Source organism: Schistocerca nitens, chromosome 4, assembly GCF_023898315.1.
Source record: "Schistocerca nitens isolate TAMUIC-IGC-003100 chromosome 4, iqSchNite1.1, whole genome shotgun sequence".
Classification (NCBI taxonomy): domain Eukaryota; kingdom Metazoa; phylum Arthropoda; class Insecta; order Orthoptera; family Acrididae; genus Schistocerca; species Schistocerca nitens.
In genome coordinates this window covers 545,558,989-545,573,958 of record NC_064617.1, presented here as the reverse complement: position 1 = coordinate 545,573,958, position 14,970 = coordinate 545,558,989, and the positions used below count along the sequence as shown (strand labels likewise).

Sequence of the window (14,970 nt, the reverse complement as noted above, 5' to 3'; positions counted from 1 at the left end):
GTCATGCAAACATTGAAAAACTAAATTCCTCTTGCGCTATAGACAAAATAACGCAGATGAAGACGTAAATGAAAGAAGGGTTTATAAGCAAAACGAAATTCTAGCAAAATGGGAAATAGATATAATGATCGTAATAACTTTGATGACTAACAGGATGATAAAAACATGGCAAATTAACACACAAAATTAATTAAAAACTCTTGAACAAATATTTCATGATGGAAAAAGAATGATAGGAAAAAATGAGAGAAAATGAAGAAATTGATGTTAAGATTAAAATGTGACAAAAGAATGGAAATAAAAATTTACTGCGCCTGACGAGATTCGAACCCGTAACTTCCTGCATGTGAAGCTATCATCTTACCCGTCATCCCACCCAATCAGACGACGTATTACGGATTTTTCTTGCTATGGTGAAGGGCTGCAGAGTGTGATACCTAGAATCGTAACGTACATCACTGTACATTTGGTTTCAAAACGTCTATCCGGCCGCTGCGGACCTCTCCTTGTTTGTAGATACAGTTTTAATAAGGAACCCGTGTCAAGAAACGCAACATTTGAACAAAGTACGTCTGCAGAACGGATTACTTTCAAAATAATGAGGGCGCTGTCATCAATCACTGTTCTAATTATGACATCACACACACCATTTTGGTGCGTCTACAATAACTGCTGCGAGAAACTGGTGCGTTTACAACTAGAAGGTTTAACTGTGGTTCACCACGTAGGGATGGCAGTTATCGATAATATCGGTTTCTTTCTACGCGTCTAACCTGACTGAAAGCGGCTCAAAACACCGGTTCCTGAAACAGACAATTTTCTGTTTGTTATTCCTATTATTTCTTGTAGTAAACAGAAATCGTGCAAAGATTGAAAAACTGATTCAGTTCCAAGATGCATGGAATCAAAGTATTAAATTAAACAAGCACATGAAACAAAACTTACTCCGCCCACCGTACGGCTCGTAAGTGGACATACGGATGGGAAAAATTGACCGGTTAAAATATACTTGTATTTTAGTTCTGAGGAACCGGTGTTTTTCGAAATTTGTTTGCTCTCGATTACAAGGTGTTTTTATTTCTTACTAACAAGGGAACCTCCCCATCGCACCCCCCCCCCCCCCCCTCAGATTTAGTTATAAATTAGCACAGTGGATAGGCCTTGAAAAACTGAAAACAGATCAGTCGAGAAAACAGGAAGAAGTTGTGTGGAACTATGAAAAAAATAAGCACAATATACAAACTGAGTAGTCCGTGTGCAAGATAGGCAACATCAAGGATAGCGTGAGCTCACCAGCGCCGTGTTCCCGTGGTTAGCGTGAGCAGCTGTGGAACGAGAGGTCCTTGGTTCAAGTCCTCCCTCGAGTGAAAAGTTTCATTTTTTATTTTCAAACAATTATAAAAGTTCAGGCACTCACACATAATCAACTTCGCTCTCCAAAATTCCAGGACATGTTCAGATTTGCTTGGACATATGCAGGATTTGACCGTCTACACACGGAAAAATTTGAAAACGTTAAAAACATATGATAATTAAATGGACACCCAAGCTGCAAACAGGCGTTTATGTACTTCATTGGGGACATGTTGAAAATGTGACCCGACCGGGACTCGAACCCGGGATCTCCTGCTTACATGGCAGACGCTCTATCCATCTGAGCCACCACGGGCACAGAGGATAGTGCGTCTGCAGGGACTTATCCCTTGCACGCTCCCCGCAGTGGCTCAGATGGATAGAGCGTCTGCCATGTAAGCAGGAGATCCCGGGTTCGAGCCCCGGTCGGGGCACACATTTTCAACATGTCCCCAATTAAGTACATCAACGCCTGTTTGCAGCTAGGGTGTCCATTTAATTATCATTTCATTTCTAGCAAAGCTACATGGTCATCCACGGTAACTGTTCTTTCGGGAACAGATACTACCGTCATATATAGTTAAAAACATATGTTTTGACAGAGCACAGGGAAAACTGTGGTACTGTAAAACTGTTGCATTCATTTGTTGCAGTTTATGTGACAAACTCTTACATTTTCATCACTTTTTTGGGAATGATTATCACATCCACAAGAAAACCTAAATCGGGCAAGATAGAAGAATCTTTTTACCCATTCGCCAAGTGTACAAGTTAAGTGGGTCGACAACATATTCCTGTCATGTGACGCACATGCCGCCACCAGTGTCGTATAGAATATATCAGACGTGTTTTCCTGTGGAGAAATCGGTTGACCTATGACCTTGCGATCAAATGTTTTCGGTTCCCATTGGAGATGTACGTCCTTTCGTCTACTAATCGCACGGTTTTGCGATGCGGTTGCAAAACACAGACACTAAACTTATTACAATGAACAGAGACGTCAATGAACGAACGGACAGAGCATAAGTTTGCGAAAATAAAGAAAGAAAACTTTTCGCTTGAGGGAAGACTTGAACCAAGGACCTCTCGTTCCGCAGCTGCTCACGCTAACCACGGGACCACGGCGCTCGTGAGCTCACACTATCCTTCATGTTGCCTATCTTGCGCATGGACTACTAAGTTTGTATAGTTTGCTTATTTTTTTCATAGTTCCACACAACTTCTTCCTGTTTTCTCGATTGGTCTGTTTTCAGTTTTTCAAGGCCTATCCACTGTGCCAACTTTAAATCTGCGGGGGGGTGCGATGGGGAGGTTCCCTTGTTAGTAAGAAATAAAAACACCTCTTGTAATCGAGAGCAAACAAATTTCGAAAAACAACGGTTCCTCAGAACTAAAATACAAGTATATTTTAACCGGTCAATTTTTCCCATCCGTATCTCCACTTACGAGCCGTACTCTCAACTATAAACGTTGAGTCCTTAGTCATGCTGAACAAAACCCTACGACGAGTACTCCAGACATTACCCTTAATCATGGGCACCTGAAAAGCACACAAGGCAGAGCTGATTGTCTACGCTCTATACTTCGTGCATACCGCGAAGCGGGATCTTTGAAAATGGCCTTCAAACTTATTTTTGTACGCAAACGGTGCATTTCCGGACAAACGTTCCTTATCAAAACTTCATCTACTAAGTTCGCTGTACAGCCCCGGAGTACAGTAACAGGAATTTTAAATATAACCCCCCCCCCCCCCAACTCCATAATTCGTGCGGCAGATTCGACGACATGCACCAGCTAACAACCAGTGGTTTCGCTGAAAGATGTAGGTCTAATTCACATTAGACTTTATCAGTGAATTAAATAAGAAAATAGGTGGTAAGCAACTGGGCGTGGCAAGATTAAATTGAATTAGTCGGCGCCGATGAAGTGGCGTGTCTGGTAGCGGCGCCGACCCTAGTAGTGGGGGGGGGGGGGGGGGGGGGCAGAGCACAGCACAGCACACAGGCGGCTCGCTGCTCGAAGGCCGCCGGGTCGCCGAACAAAGGACGAACCGAGGGCCGGGCCGCAGCGCGAGGACAAGCCGTGCGTGTCTGGGCCGCACCCGCACTTCTCTTTGCATTAGCAATGCACTCGCATGCAAATCTGGCTAATTCCAAAGCTGCTGAACACGGCGCGCGAAATGCTCTGTGCGCGTACGTGTGTAAGGGTCACTGACCACTGGAACGTGGACACTTAAGTGACGGCTGAAGCGACTGATGACTCAGCTGAGTGTGGTCATGTTCTTTAAATGGACCCTCACAAGATCAATAATATTGTCAAACTGTCAATATATTGACCGTCCCAGAGCGCATATTGATGTATGTATTATCAATACTAGAAATATTGATGAGCGGTAGTGATGGACCTCCAATATTCTCAGTATTGACAATATACAGGGTGATTCAAAAAGAATACCACAACTTTAAAATGTGTATTTAATGAAAGAAACATAATATAACCTTCTGTTATACATCATTACAAAGAGTATTTAAAAAGGTTTTTTTTTCACTCAAAAACAAGTTCAGAGATGTTCAATATGGCCCCCTCCAGACACTCGAGCAATATCAACCCGATACTCCAACTCGTTCCACACTCTCTGTAGCATATCAGGCGTAACAGTTTGGATAGCTGCTGTTATTTCTCGTTTCAAATCATCAATGGTGGCTGGGAGAGGTGGCCGAAACACCATATCCTTAACATACCCCCATAAGAAAAAATCGCAGGGGGTAAGATCAGGGCTTCTTGGAGGCCAGTGATGAAGTGCTCTGTCACGGGCTGCCTGGCGGCCGATCCATCGCCTCGGGTAGTTGACGTTCAGGTAGTTAATTCGTAGGACTCTCCATACAGTTGATTGTGGAATTTGCAGCTCTCTGCTAGCTCTGCGAGTCGATGCGTGCTACATTTTCATCACTCGTTCTCGGCCGTCCAGAACTTTTCCCTTTGCACAAACACCCATTCTCTGTAAACTGTTTATACCAACGTTTAATACACCACCTATCAGGAGGTTTAACACCATACTTCGTTCGAAATGCACGCTGAACAACTGTCGTCGATTCACTTCTGCCGTACTCAATAACACAAAAAGCTTTCTGTTGAGCGGTCGCCATCTTAGCATCAACTGACGCTGACGCCTAGTCAACAGCGCCTCAAGCGAACAAATGTACAACTAAATGAAACTTTATAGCTCCCTTAATACGCCGACAGATAGTGCTTAGCTCTGCCTTTTGTCGTTGCAGAGTTTTAAATTCCTAAAGTTGTGGTATTCTTTTTGAATCACCCTGTATACTTAACGTGTGATATCAAATATTGGCGGTCTGACAATCTGCTCCATTCAGATGTTAACACACATTCAGGAACCAGCCATGCGACGTTAGTGTGCTCTGTTTATGTTTTTCCATCCACCGTTGTGTACATAATACTTCTATTTATGGATTCTTAACACAAAAGAGTCGAGGGGCATGAAAAGAAAGCAGTGGTGGGGAAGGGAGTGAGACAGGGTTGTAGCCTATTCTCGATGTTATTCAATCTGTATATCGAGCAAGCAGTAAAGGAAACAAAAGAAAAGTTCGGAGTAGGAATTAAAATCCATGGAGAAGAAATAAAAACTTTGAGGTTTGCTGATGACATTGTAGTTCTGTCAGAGACAGCAAAGGACTTGGAAGAGCAGTTGAATGGAATGGACAGTGTCATGAAAGGAGGGTATAAGATGAAGATCAACAAAAGCAAAACGAGGATAATGGAATGTAGTCGAATTAAATCGGGTGATGCTGAAGGAATTAGATTAGGAAATGAGACACTTAAAGTAGTAGATGAGTTCTGCTATTTGGGGAGCAAAATAACTTATGATGGTAGAAGTAGAGAGGATATAAAATGTAGACTGGCAATGGCAAGGAAAGCGTTTCTGAAGAAGAGAAATTTGTTAACATCGAGTATAGATTTAAGTGTCAGGAAGTCGTTTCTGAAAGTATTTGTATGGAGCGTAGCCATGTATGGAAGTGAAACATGGACGATAACTAGTTTGGACAAGAAGAGAATAGAAGCTTTCGAAATGTGGTGCTACAGAAGAATGCTGAAGATTAGATGGGTAGATGATATAACTAATGAGGAAGTATTGAATACAATTGGGGAGAAGAGAAGTTTGTGGCACAACTTGACTAGAAGAAGGGATCGGTTGGTAGGACATGTTCTGAGGCATCAAGGGATCACCAATTTAGTATTGGAGGGCAGCGTGGAGGGTAAAAATCGTAGAGGGAGACCAAGAGATGAATACACTAAGCAGATTCAGAAGGATGTAGGTTGCAGTAGGTACTGGGAGATGAAGAAACTTGCACAGGATGGAGTAGCATGGAAAGCTGCATCATCAAACCAGCCACAGGACTGAAGACCACAACAACAAACAACAACAACACAAAAGAATTTTAACAGGCGTACGCAAGGGTAATCATTGTATATGCCACTTTAGGATGGTGAACGACGGATTCTCACGACACCGCTTACTTCATTAATCTAAAAATACAGTACAGACTGCTGTGTTTGCCGCGTGGGAGTAGCCGAGCAGTCTCAGGCGCTGCAGTCATGGACTGTCGGGCTGGTCCCGGCGGAGGTTCGAATCCTCCCTCGGGCATGGGTGTGTGTGTGTGTGTGTGTGTGGTGTGTGTGTGTGTGTGTGTGTTTGTCCTTGGGATAATTTAGGTTAAGTAGTGTGTAAGCTTACGGACTGATGACCTTAGCAGTTTAGTCGCATAAGATTTCTTACACTGCTGTGTTTCACAGCGGTTTTGAAAAAAGCTCCATTTAAAAAAATACGTCATTATCTGCAACAACAACTAATAGGTCTGCGAAATGCATGGCAGTTTCGGCAAATTATTAAAAAGCATAATAAAGTTAATTTCTTGAACAGGTCGTTGCAGGCAGATTTAAGTACTTCGCATGTTTCTTTTCCATGAACTTTAACTAATTGTGCTTGCTGGTATTGCAGAACAAAAATTAGAGCATTAGAATGAATGTGTGTCGCCAGACACATACAAGTTATTCCTAATCTCTTGTCGGATGCGATAGCCTCTCTCATTGACGTATTCTGCTTCTTCATTTTGTCTCGTATCAACAATAACAACTTGCAGAACGATACAAAACTCATCGGAAAATAGTTTATGAAATCTTTCGGGTGCGTGATTCTTATTTGAGTCAGTAAATTAACCAATCTCTTCTGTTTTCAACCAATCTCGGACCCGTTTCCTCTTTTTCGTAGTTTTCTATTACTTGCAGACTAGAGCTAATGTATTTCAGCACATGCTTTCTTTTGGGTGTTAGAAGTTTTACTCTCGCAAAATCGTGTTGTCAAATGTCAGCTTTTGTCATGTTATAGATTTTGTGAAGTCGCTTCAACATATTGAAGGTCTGACGAACTTGTCAATAAATACTGAACGTGTGCAGGACCTTAATAAATTGTGCTTAGCATTTAATTCCGATGATTGTAGCTTACCAACTGCAATCAATTTACACAACGTCTAAACTTATTCGCCAGCGCTGCTGCTCACGTCTATTCTTTCCCGGAAGTAGGGCAGAAGCATTAAATCGGAAAAATAAATATTTTATCATCATATAAACTGGAGTGTTTTCGGAGGTATTTGTCTTGGTTGTATCCTTGTACGTAAGTGAAACGGGGACCATAAACAGTTAAGTAAAGAAGAAACTAAAAGCTTTTGAAAAATGATGCTGTAGAAGAATGAGCGTCTTGCTTCCGTGCCTGAGGTATAACTGGTTCGAATATAAGATGAGACGTTAGGAAGTTTAATTAGTATTATTCAGATGCTTGTCTGCATTGTGGCTTTGCACGAAGTGAAATGTCATGATACAGGGCAGATCCGGTAACTAATGTAGCGTCATTAAACCTAATTGCGCAAAAAAAAAGAAAGAAAAAGTGTAACTTGAGTAAAAGAATGGTTATTTTGACAGGATACACACTGAGGCACAATGGGATCATCAGTTTAATGTCGTAGGGAAACGCGTGTGCGTGTGAATACTCTGTCAAGGGATCATGGACATTGCCTGAAGTGAGGCATGCCCTTCTCACATCCAACAGCTCTATCGCTACAATGAAGTACGCCGCCGTGGAACTGCCAAAATGTTCCATAATATACCATAAGCGGCAGTAATAGAACTTGGAGTGGAGTCAAGGGCAGTGTTCCAAATGTGCACTCGGTTCGATTTTAATAGCTCTTGTATTACTGTTTTCCATTTGCGCGCAGTCCGGAAACGTGCGACTGCTACGGTCGCAGGTTCGAATCCTGCCTCGGGCATGGATGTGTGTGATGTCCTTAGGTTAGTTAGGTTTAAGTAGTTCTAAGTTCTAGGGGACTGATAACCACAGCAGTTGAGTCCCATAGTGCTCAGAGCCATTTGAACCATTTTTTTTCCATTTGTGACATCCTTTCAATAGTACATGCTAAAACAGCATAACACTTCAACAAGGTAATACGTTGGATGGTTATCGTCTGCTGCTCTGCCACAGTATTTTTCCGACGGTAACTGGAAATTATTGTTTAATGGAAACAATTAATTCTAGTTCTCAAATCGATGGTGAGTTACGATATTCGTAGATTCTTACAATAACATATAAGCGCCGAACCTGTCATGGTAAAACATCTGAGATTTTGTAAAGGCTTAAGGCGGAAATACGGGATTCATGTTTTCTCCTCCGATAGTTTACCGTGTGTACTGGAGTATTTTTCCATCTTTTATAGAAGTTAGAGCAGGGTCTTTTTTCTGTTATAAAACATGTTTGACAAAATTCTTTTACAGGTAATACGGGCCTAATAAATAAATTTCCTATCGTAACTCTCAGGTCGTCTTTTCCTTTATTAAATATTTTATCGTGTCAACACACAAGCAATCCGAATGACTTGACCAGTATATAGTTTTCCCTATCAACAAATCTCCATTCCCTTACTGTGTTACACATCTGTTTTCTTTAGTATGCGTATTTTTTGGTGTCCGTCCACTTAAAAAATAACTTTCCATTAGTCTTCCGCAACTCCATCTGCATTGTATTGGCATTTTCTTGAGGGAATTTGACTTGCTTTCCAGTCTCCTCTTGCTCCTTTCATCCAGTTACTTGGGGACGAATATATTGCATCCAATTTCTCATTGGAAACATGTTACACTCCGTCCTCATTAGAACAAAGATTCCATAACCTTCTCCATCATTACCATCTAAGGAGACCGGGTTCCAGACTACCTTACGCCATGGAAAATAGTCGCTTTAACACTATCTCCACCACAAAGATCATAACATATATTAGAATATGTCCCCGTCAACAACACGAGCCAACTGTCCTGTTACAATATCACGGTTTCTGTCAATGTAATGGTTTCTTCGTCGAGGCATTACTCTGCTTTCCTGCAGTATTTGCATATAACCTCTCCAAAGAAATATAAAGTTGAGTGTTACATAAAAAGTGATGGTGCATGTTTCAGTAAGGATCAAATGCTCATTTTCTGCTGTGTTTTCTTTATGTCGTATTTGTAGCTACCCCTAAGAACGTCAGGTTATAAGTAGCTGTGGCTTTTCAGACAGTATCTGCTTCCAAAGAAGAATGGATCAGCGCGACGTAAACGTTACTTACACGCGATACATGAAGGAAGATGATAACGTTTAGTACCCGTTGAATCCTGAAATACTGACAGGCGCAAAATGTTACATCGATACGGTTTTGGTTTGAAATGGTGTAGTACAGCTTCAGCACAAGTACGATTAAATGAGAGACTAGGGACGTGATGCACGTATGCCCCAGACTACAGTGGCAGACGTCACCCGCAGTGCGAAAACAAAATCGGTCTTTCTAATAATTAGTTGCTAATTTTATGGCCACTATTCCCTGGAACATTCAAGAGAAGATAAAGAATGTGTCTTGAGGCACAGAACCAATAAATTTGCCACTGCAGGTTCAACGTACGGCGAGCACGTTCAGGAGATGGCGAGCAGTACCTCTGACTAACAACGCAGCGGTGACAATGGCCATGCGGAAATTTTCGACCAGGCACTGTAATTAGGTGAAGCACGAAAAGCACGAGATGCAAAGCAAGCTCTGACTAGCAAACGTCATTCGAACACTCATCGGCTGTAGGAAACAATTTGTTGACCTTGTTAGAAGCAGTGTAAAATCTGTCTTAAGACAAGCAACAAAAGATGCTAATAGTGCAAGCAGTACTTACTCGCAATGGAAAATGATTTTTTAAAATGTATGTGCTTTAAGTCCCTTTTCTTTCACTCTTTATCACAGAAATCAGACTCTTAACAACTCATAAAATTCTGTAGGCCCAATCACGTAACTGACCGTGATATCAATTTTGTGTTGTCTAGAAATCTTGAGTGGTTCTAGTAGCATTATGTGCAAACTTGCGTCTGCGAAAATTTAACAATCAGTTCAACGTCAATAAAAGGGCTGCTAAAAGCACATAGCTCTCGTAGGCAAAAACGTCCACAAAATGACTTACATCTACCTTCAAGTTTTTACTGCGAAAAATGAGGTGATCTCACACACACACACACACACACACACACACACACACACACACACACACTGTTTACAACTTAAATACTGACAATGTAATGAAATAACTACTGGTACCTCATTCAACTAACATTTTTCTCCCCATATGCCTTAGATTCTATTAAAAAATACAGTACATTCGTTGATAAAGAAAATATCAACCGGATATTTTCATTTTGAAGCGACAGAGCGCCGCACGCAAATAATCTTTGCGCAAATGAAGAATCAACACACTGACTGCACAAGCTGTAGATTAACTGGTATGTTTCCGATTAGATGAATGTATTTTCAGTTATGATTAAAATAAGATACGTACGATGATACGTAAACCGATGGATGTAGGCGCCACCACGCCAACCCAATAGTCCCACGACAAACACTATTAAGAAATTTAGCAGTTCAGTAGGAAAGACTATTAGGTACTCACCTGGTCTACTGACGTGAAAATAATTCTGCGACTCTTGCTAAAATTTCTTCTTAAACGTGTCCAATTTCGTTTTCTTGACAATCATTCGGTCGGATTTCGATGAGCGTGTAACGGCATTTAAGTTCCTTTCGAAAGTCTTACACAAAAAATGTTTCACTCGTAAACAACAGCGATATATTTGTTTCACTTTTCTGCAACTATTTAATTACCACTGTTTCCACTAACAATGACATGAAATCCGCATCAGAATTTTTTTTTTTTTTACCCAAACTCCTTTCACTTAGCACCGTTTTATCCGATAAAAGTTTCTGTACTTTCTAAACAGATGAGCACAAGTGATTTTTTATCTTTGTGAGCTGAACAATTAAAAAAAATGCACTCACAAGTCAGTACATGCACGAACTTTTCACAGTGATTCACCCACAACTCATTCCACCCGTCCACACCGCCGACTGCTAAACTAATGCTTTGCCTTACAACAAACCTGCGACGACGCTAGCGCTCAGTGGCGGTTTGTAGAACAACACAATCAATGTCAAACTGCGAGCTAGCCAACGTAAGCGAACAAAATTACTTCTGCGGTTAGCGTATCAAATACATTAGCATTAACTCTGTAGAACACTCGATTATTTCTTCGATCGATAACGCTAAGTTTCTTGATAGGGTATGTGAGAGGGTTGAGCGGCTGGCGTAGTGAAAGCTTGGTGAAAATGTTTAAGTGTAAAATTCAAGTACTATTTAAGCTACAGTTGCCTGTGAAGAAACGTGAACATATGACAATCTGTGTTGCTGAAAACAGAACCACACTTTTGTCTACCGCATGTCCGCATGCTTTCGCTCAGTAGCAGATATATTTACGAGAGCCGTGGTAGTGTATTGCTTTTCTTGTTTGCTCGTATAGAGCGAGGTGAATGTGTTCCTAAAGTTTCAGGTGGTTACCTAACCCTAAGTAAATGTCTCGGAAGAGGTTTCCTGATCATCCGGATAATGTGTAACAAAAAATTTAAAGAAATGACGTACGCGTTAACATTTGTAATAAGTAAATCGTCACTGTTAACCATGAAGTAATAAGGCTAAACGAAGACAATGAAAATAAAGAATAATAAAGTGCTAATGGCATACTGATCAACCAAATTTTTCATACACTGGCAACCGCTAACAAGATGCTGACTTTACGGCAACTTGTGCGAAGTATTTATTGTGTATAGTTCATTCTTAGTTTTCGATTCTTTTGATTGGCAATTTATTTCAGAATGCTTCGCTCCCAAAACTTACAGTAAACAAACAAAAATGTTGTTTGTCCTCTGAAAGAGCCACGTTTGGAAATAACATACACACAATTAGTAAACAACGTGCTTGATACCCTACCCAGAAGGTATATACTACACTAATAGCAAAAATACTTGCTGCCTCCAGGCTAGAGCTTAGGTTATGAAGTTGTTTGCAATTTGCATTGTAGTATCATTTATGGTACATATCATATACAATCGCAATGCTTTAGGATTATGCTTTTTCAGCAAGAATTCTTACATGTATGCAATGGTCAGTATTTTACAGCAAACTCACAAATTCTTTTTGCCAGTTCAGTGCCAATGATATAAACATACAATACTGGTAAAATATTCATTTCAAGAGAAATAATACTTACTCTCTGGGCCTGAGCTCTCAAAAATGGTAAAAGTCACATGATGATTCTGGTACAGTCTTTCATTTTGTGTAGCTTTATCTACTAAGTGAATGGGGATTTAGTAACACAGGCTGCACAGATTGATGTACTTTTGTGGTCTTCCAACATTTTTATTCCATTTAAAATTAGCATTTGTGCTGTAGACTTACTGAGCAAGTTGACATAGATGGTAAACATAGAACTTGCGTTATTATCAGTTCCATTTCACTTGTTAGCCACAGCTCAACAGACAGTGTTAAGTTTACAATAATACATAATATGAAAAATGAATGCAATATTGCATTTTGAACTACTGTACCATGATAGATAGTGTGAAACAAAAATGATAGAACAGTCAATACTGGAATGTATTACTATTAATAAGTCAATACAGCTAGGCAGATTGTGTCACAAATTAGAAATTATATACTAAAACTAAGACAACAGACAAGAAGCATTACACATTACTGATGTTATAAACAGTGGTTACAAACAACAATGGCTGTTGCTTGAGCACACAAATCAGTAAAGGTATGAAAATGAAAATGCTCAGTGACAATGTTCGAACATCTGGTGGTATGTATTTGAGCATCTTCAGAGCTTCTGCTGGAAAACTGACAGTGTCTTACTTAGGTAATAGCTTGGAATATCTATGTCGGTCTTATTTTGTGTGTAGTATATGTGAATCTCTTGTCTCTTGAAAAGGATCCTTGATTTTCTGTTATGTAGAAGAGAGTTGAAAACTTAATGGCTAAATATCATCAGTATTCCCATTGGCAGGACTCTTGGAAAATGTAACAGATCTGATAAAGAGACTACCTACACTACACTTGTCCGCCCTCTTTTAGGATACCATATTGATGCGCAGTGTGGGTTTATTACCAGACAGGATTGACAGAGTACATCAAGAAAGTTTTGTATTATCGTGAAATAGAGGAGGGAGCATCACTGAAATAATGCAGGATTATGGGTGCACATCATTAAAACAAAGGCAATTTTCATTGGAATAGAATCTTCTCACGAAATTTCAATCATCAATTTTCTCCACCAAATGCGAAAATATTTTATTGACGTTGACCTACGTAGGGAGAAATGATCATCATAATAAAATAATAAGGGAAATCATAGAGCTCGCATGGAAAGATATACGTGTTCATTTTTTCTGAGTGCTGTATGATATTGGAATAATAGAGAATTATGTCGATATATAGAACTGCTTAAAAGTGGGTCTACAGTGGTCAATTTTCTTGCTGGAAGATATTATTCTAACAACTCTTTTTTGCTGGAGCAGTATGTTTTTACTTCCAGTACAGTGTCCTCACAGCAGCAATTTGTATGTGATCTGGTTGTGGAACAGGACATAATGTATTGTGATTAAGTAATGATCTGTTACCATACCTCTGAGCTTGAGGAGATAAATTACTCTTGAAAGCTTAGACCGCACATGTGCAAAGTATTCAGTCCACATCAGGTTATTGTCAATTGTGATTCCCAGGTGTTTGACACTATCAACATTTGCTATGGGTCCACAGTCACCCAGATTGCGTAATATTATCTGGGTTTCAACTTCATTTAATACAATTTTGTTTGCTTTGAACCACTTTTTGGCTACTTCAAACAAAATTTCATCATTCTTTGGTGCTCCAGCTTAATTTCCACCCTTAGTTATTCAAGAGCTGAGTATGACCATTACAACTTATGTCATTCACAAATTTTAAAAAGAGCAGAGGGCCAAGTATGGAGCTCTGCAATACTCAGTGTTCAAGTACCATTTCATGATACATTGCTCCATGGATACAAACACTTTGCCACCTGTCTTGTAGGTAAGGTGCCGGAGTCTCAAAAATTACCCCCTTTATACCATAAGTTTTTAATTCTTCCAACAGTATCTTATAAGAGATACAGTTGAATGCCTTACTTATATCACAAAGAATTAAAGCCATGTATTTTGAAGGATAGTGGTTTCAATCATTGTTCAACCGGAAATACGGAAGCGTCCGATCCCACCCGTCCGCTCTGACCCATGACGTCACAAATATGGCGGAAACGACAATTGCAATATGGCGTATATAAAGTCGTTACGTTCACATTATGAAAACGAAAATACATAAAAAAAAACACACACACACGTTCCACAAAAAGCCTAATGACCCTAACGGGACAAGCGCGGGAAATTGGGGGTTTTTGGGTGGGGACAAACTAAATATAAACAAATTTAGACACCCACCCCCATACGAAACCACGCAAAACGACGAAAAAAACCGGCATCACAAAACTCCCCAAATACCACTAAACACAATATCATCTGGAATCGGACACTTCTTTTGACCTATATAGCTCTACAGCAGCTCCCAATCCCATCTCGTAATACAAATACCAACATACACCGCCAAACATTGGGATCGAACACTTCCCTTGACCTATATAGCTCTACAGCAGCTCCCGATCCCATAAATTGGGATCGAACACTTCCCTTGACCTATATATCTCAACTACAGCTCCCGATCCCATCTCCCAAAACCGCCAAACATTGGGATCGAACACTTCCGTTGGCCTATATAGCTCAAAAACATCTCCCGATACCAATAACAACATACACAGCCACACATTGGGATCGAACACTTCGCTTGACCTGCACACTTAGTTTTATCCGTCATATCCATTCCTGAACAAAAACAACTGATTAATTTTACTAAAATTACCACACGATGTACAGCGAACAACACTAAATTAACCTTAACACAAAATCATTAACTCACTGAAACAAATTCCACTCAAACACAGCTGACACTTGAACAATTCTGGATGATGAGCAAAAGCAAACTGAGCCCATTACACCACACAAACAAAAACTCCGAACATACCACCAGAGAGCACAACAAACCACAGCATGACATCTACAAACATGCCACACTCACAAACCAAACTCCGTG

General features: G+C 40.3%; 1 long non-coding RNA gene across 1 annotated transcript in view; it reads right to left on the bottom strand.

The window, feature by feature from the left end:
- The window catches only part of LOC126252612 (uncharacterized), a 648,178-nt gene extending 637,360 nt beyond the window's left edge, over positions 1-10,818 (bottom strand). Inside the window, exon 1 of the long non-coding RNA XR_007545848.1 lies at positions 10,372-10,818. This is a non-coding gene — a long non-coding RNA (uncharacterized LOC126252612). The remainder of the gene's footprint in view (positions 1-10,371) is intronic.
- Between the last annotated feature and the right edge of the window lie 4,152 nt (positions 10,819-14,970).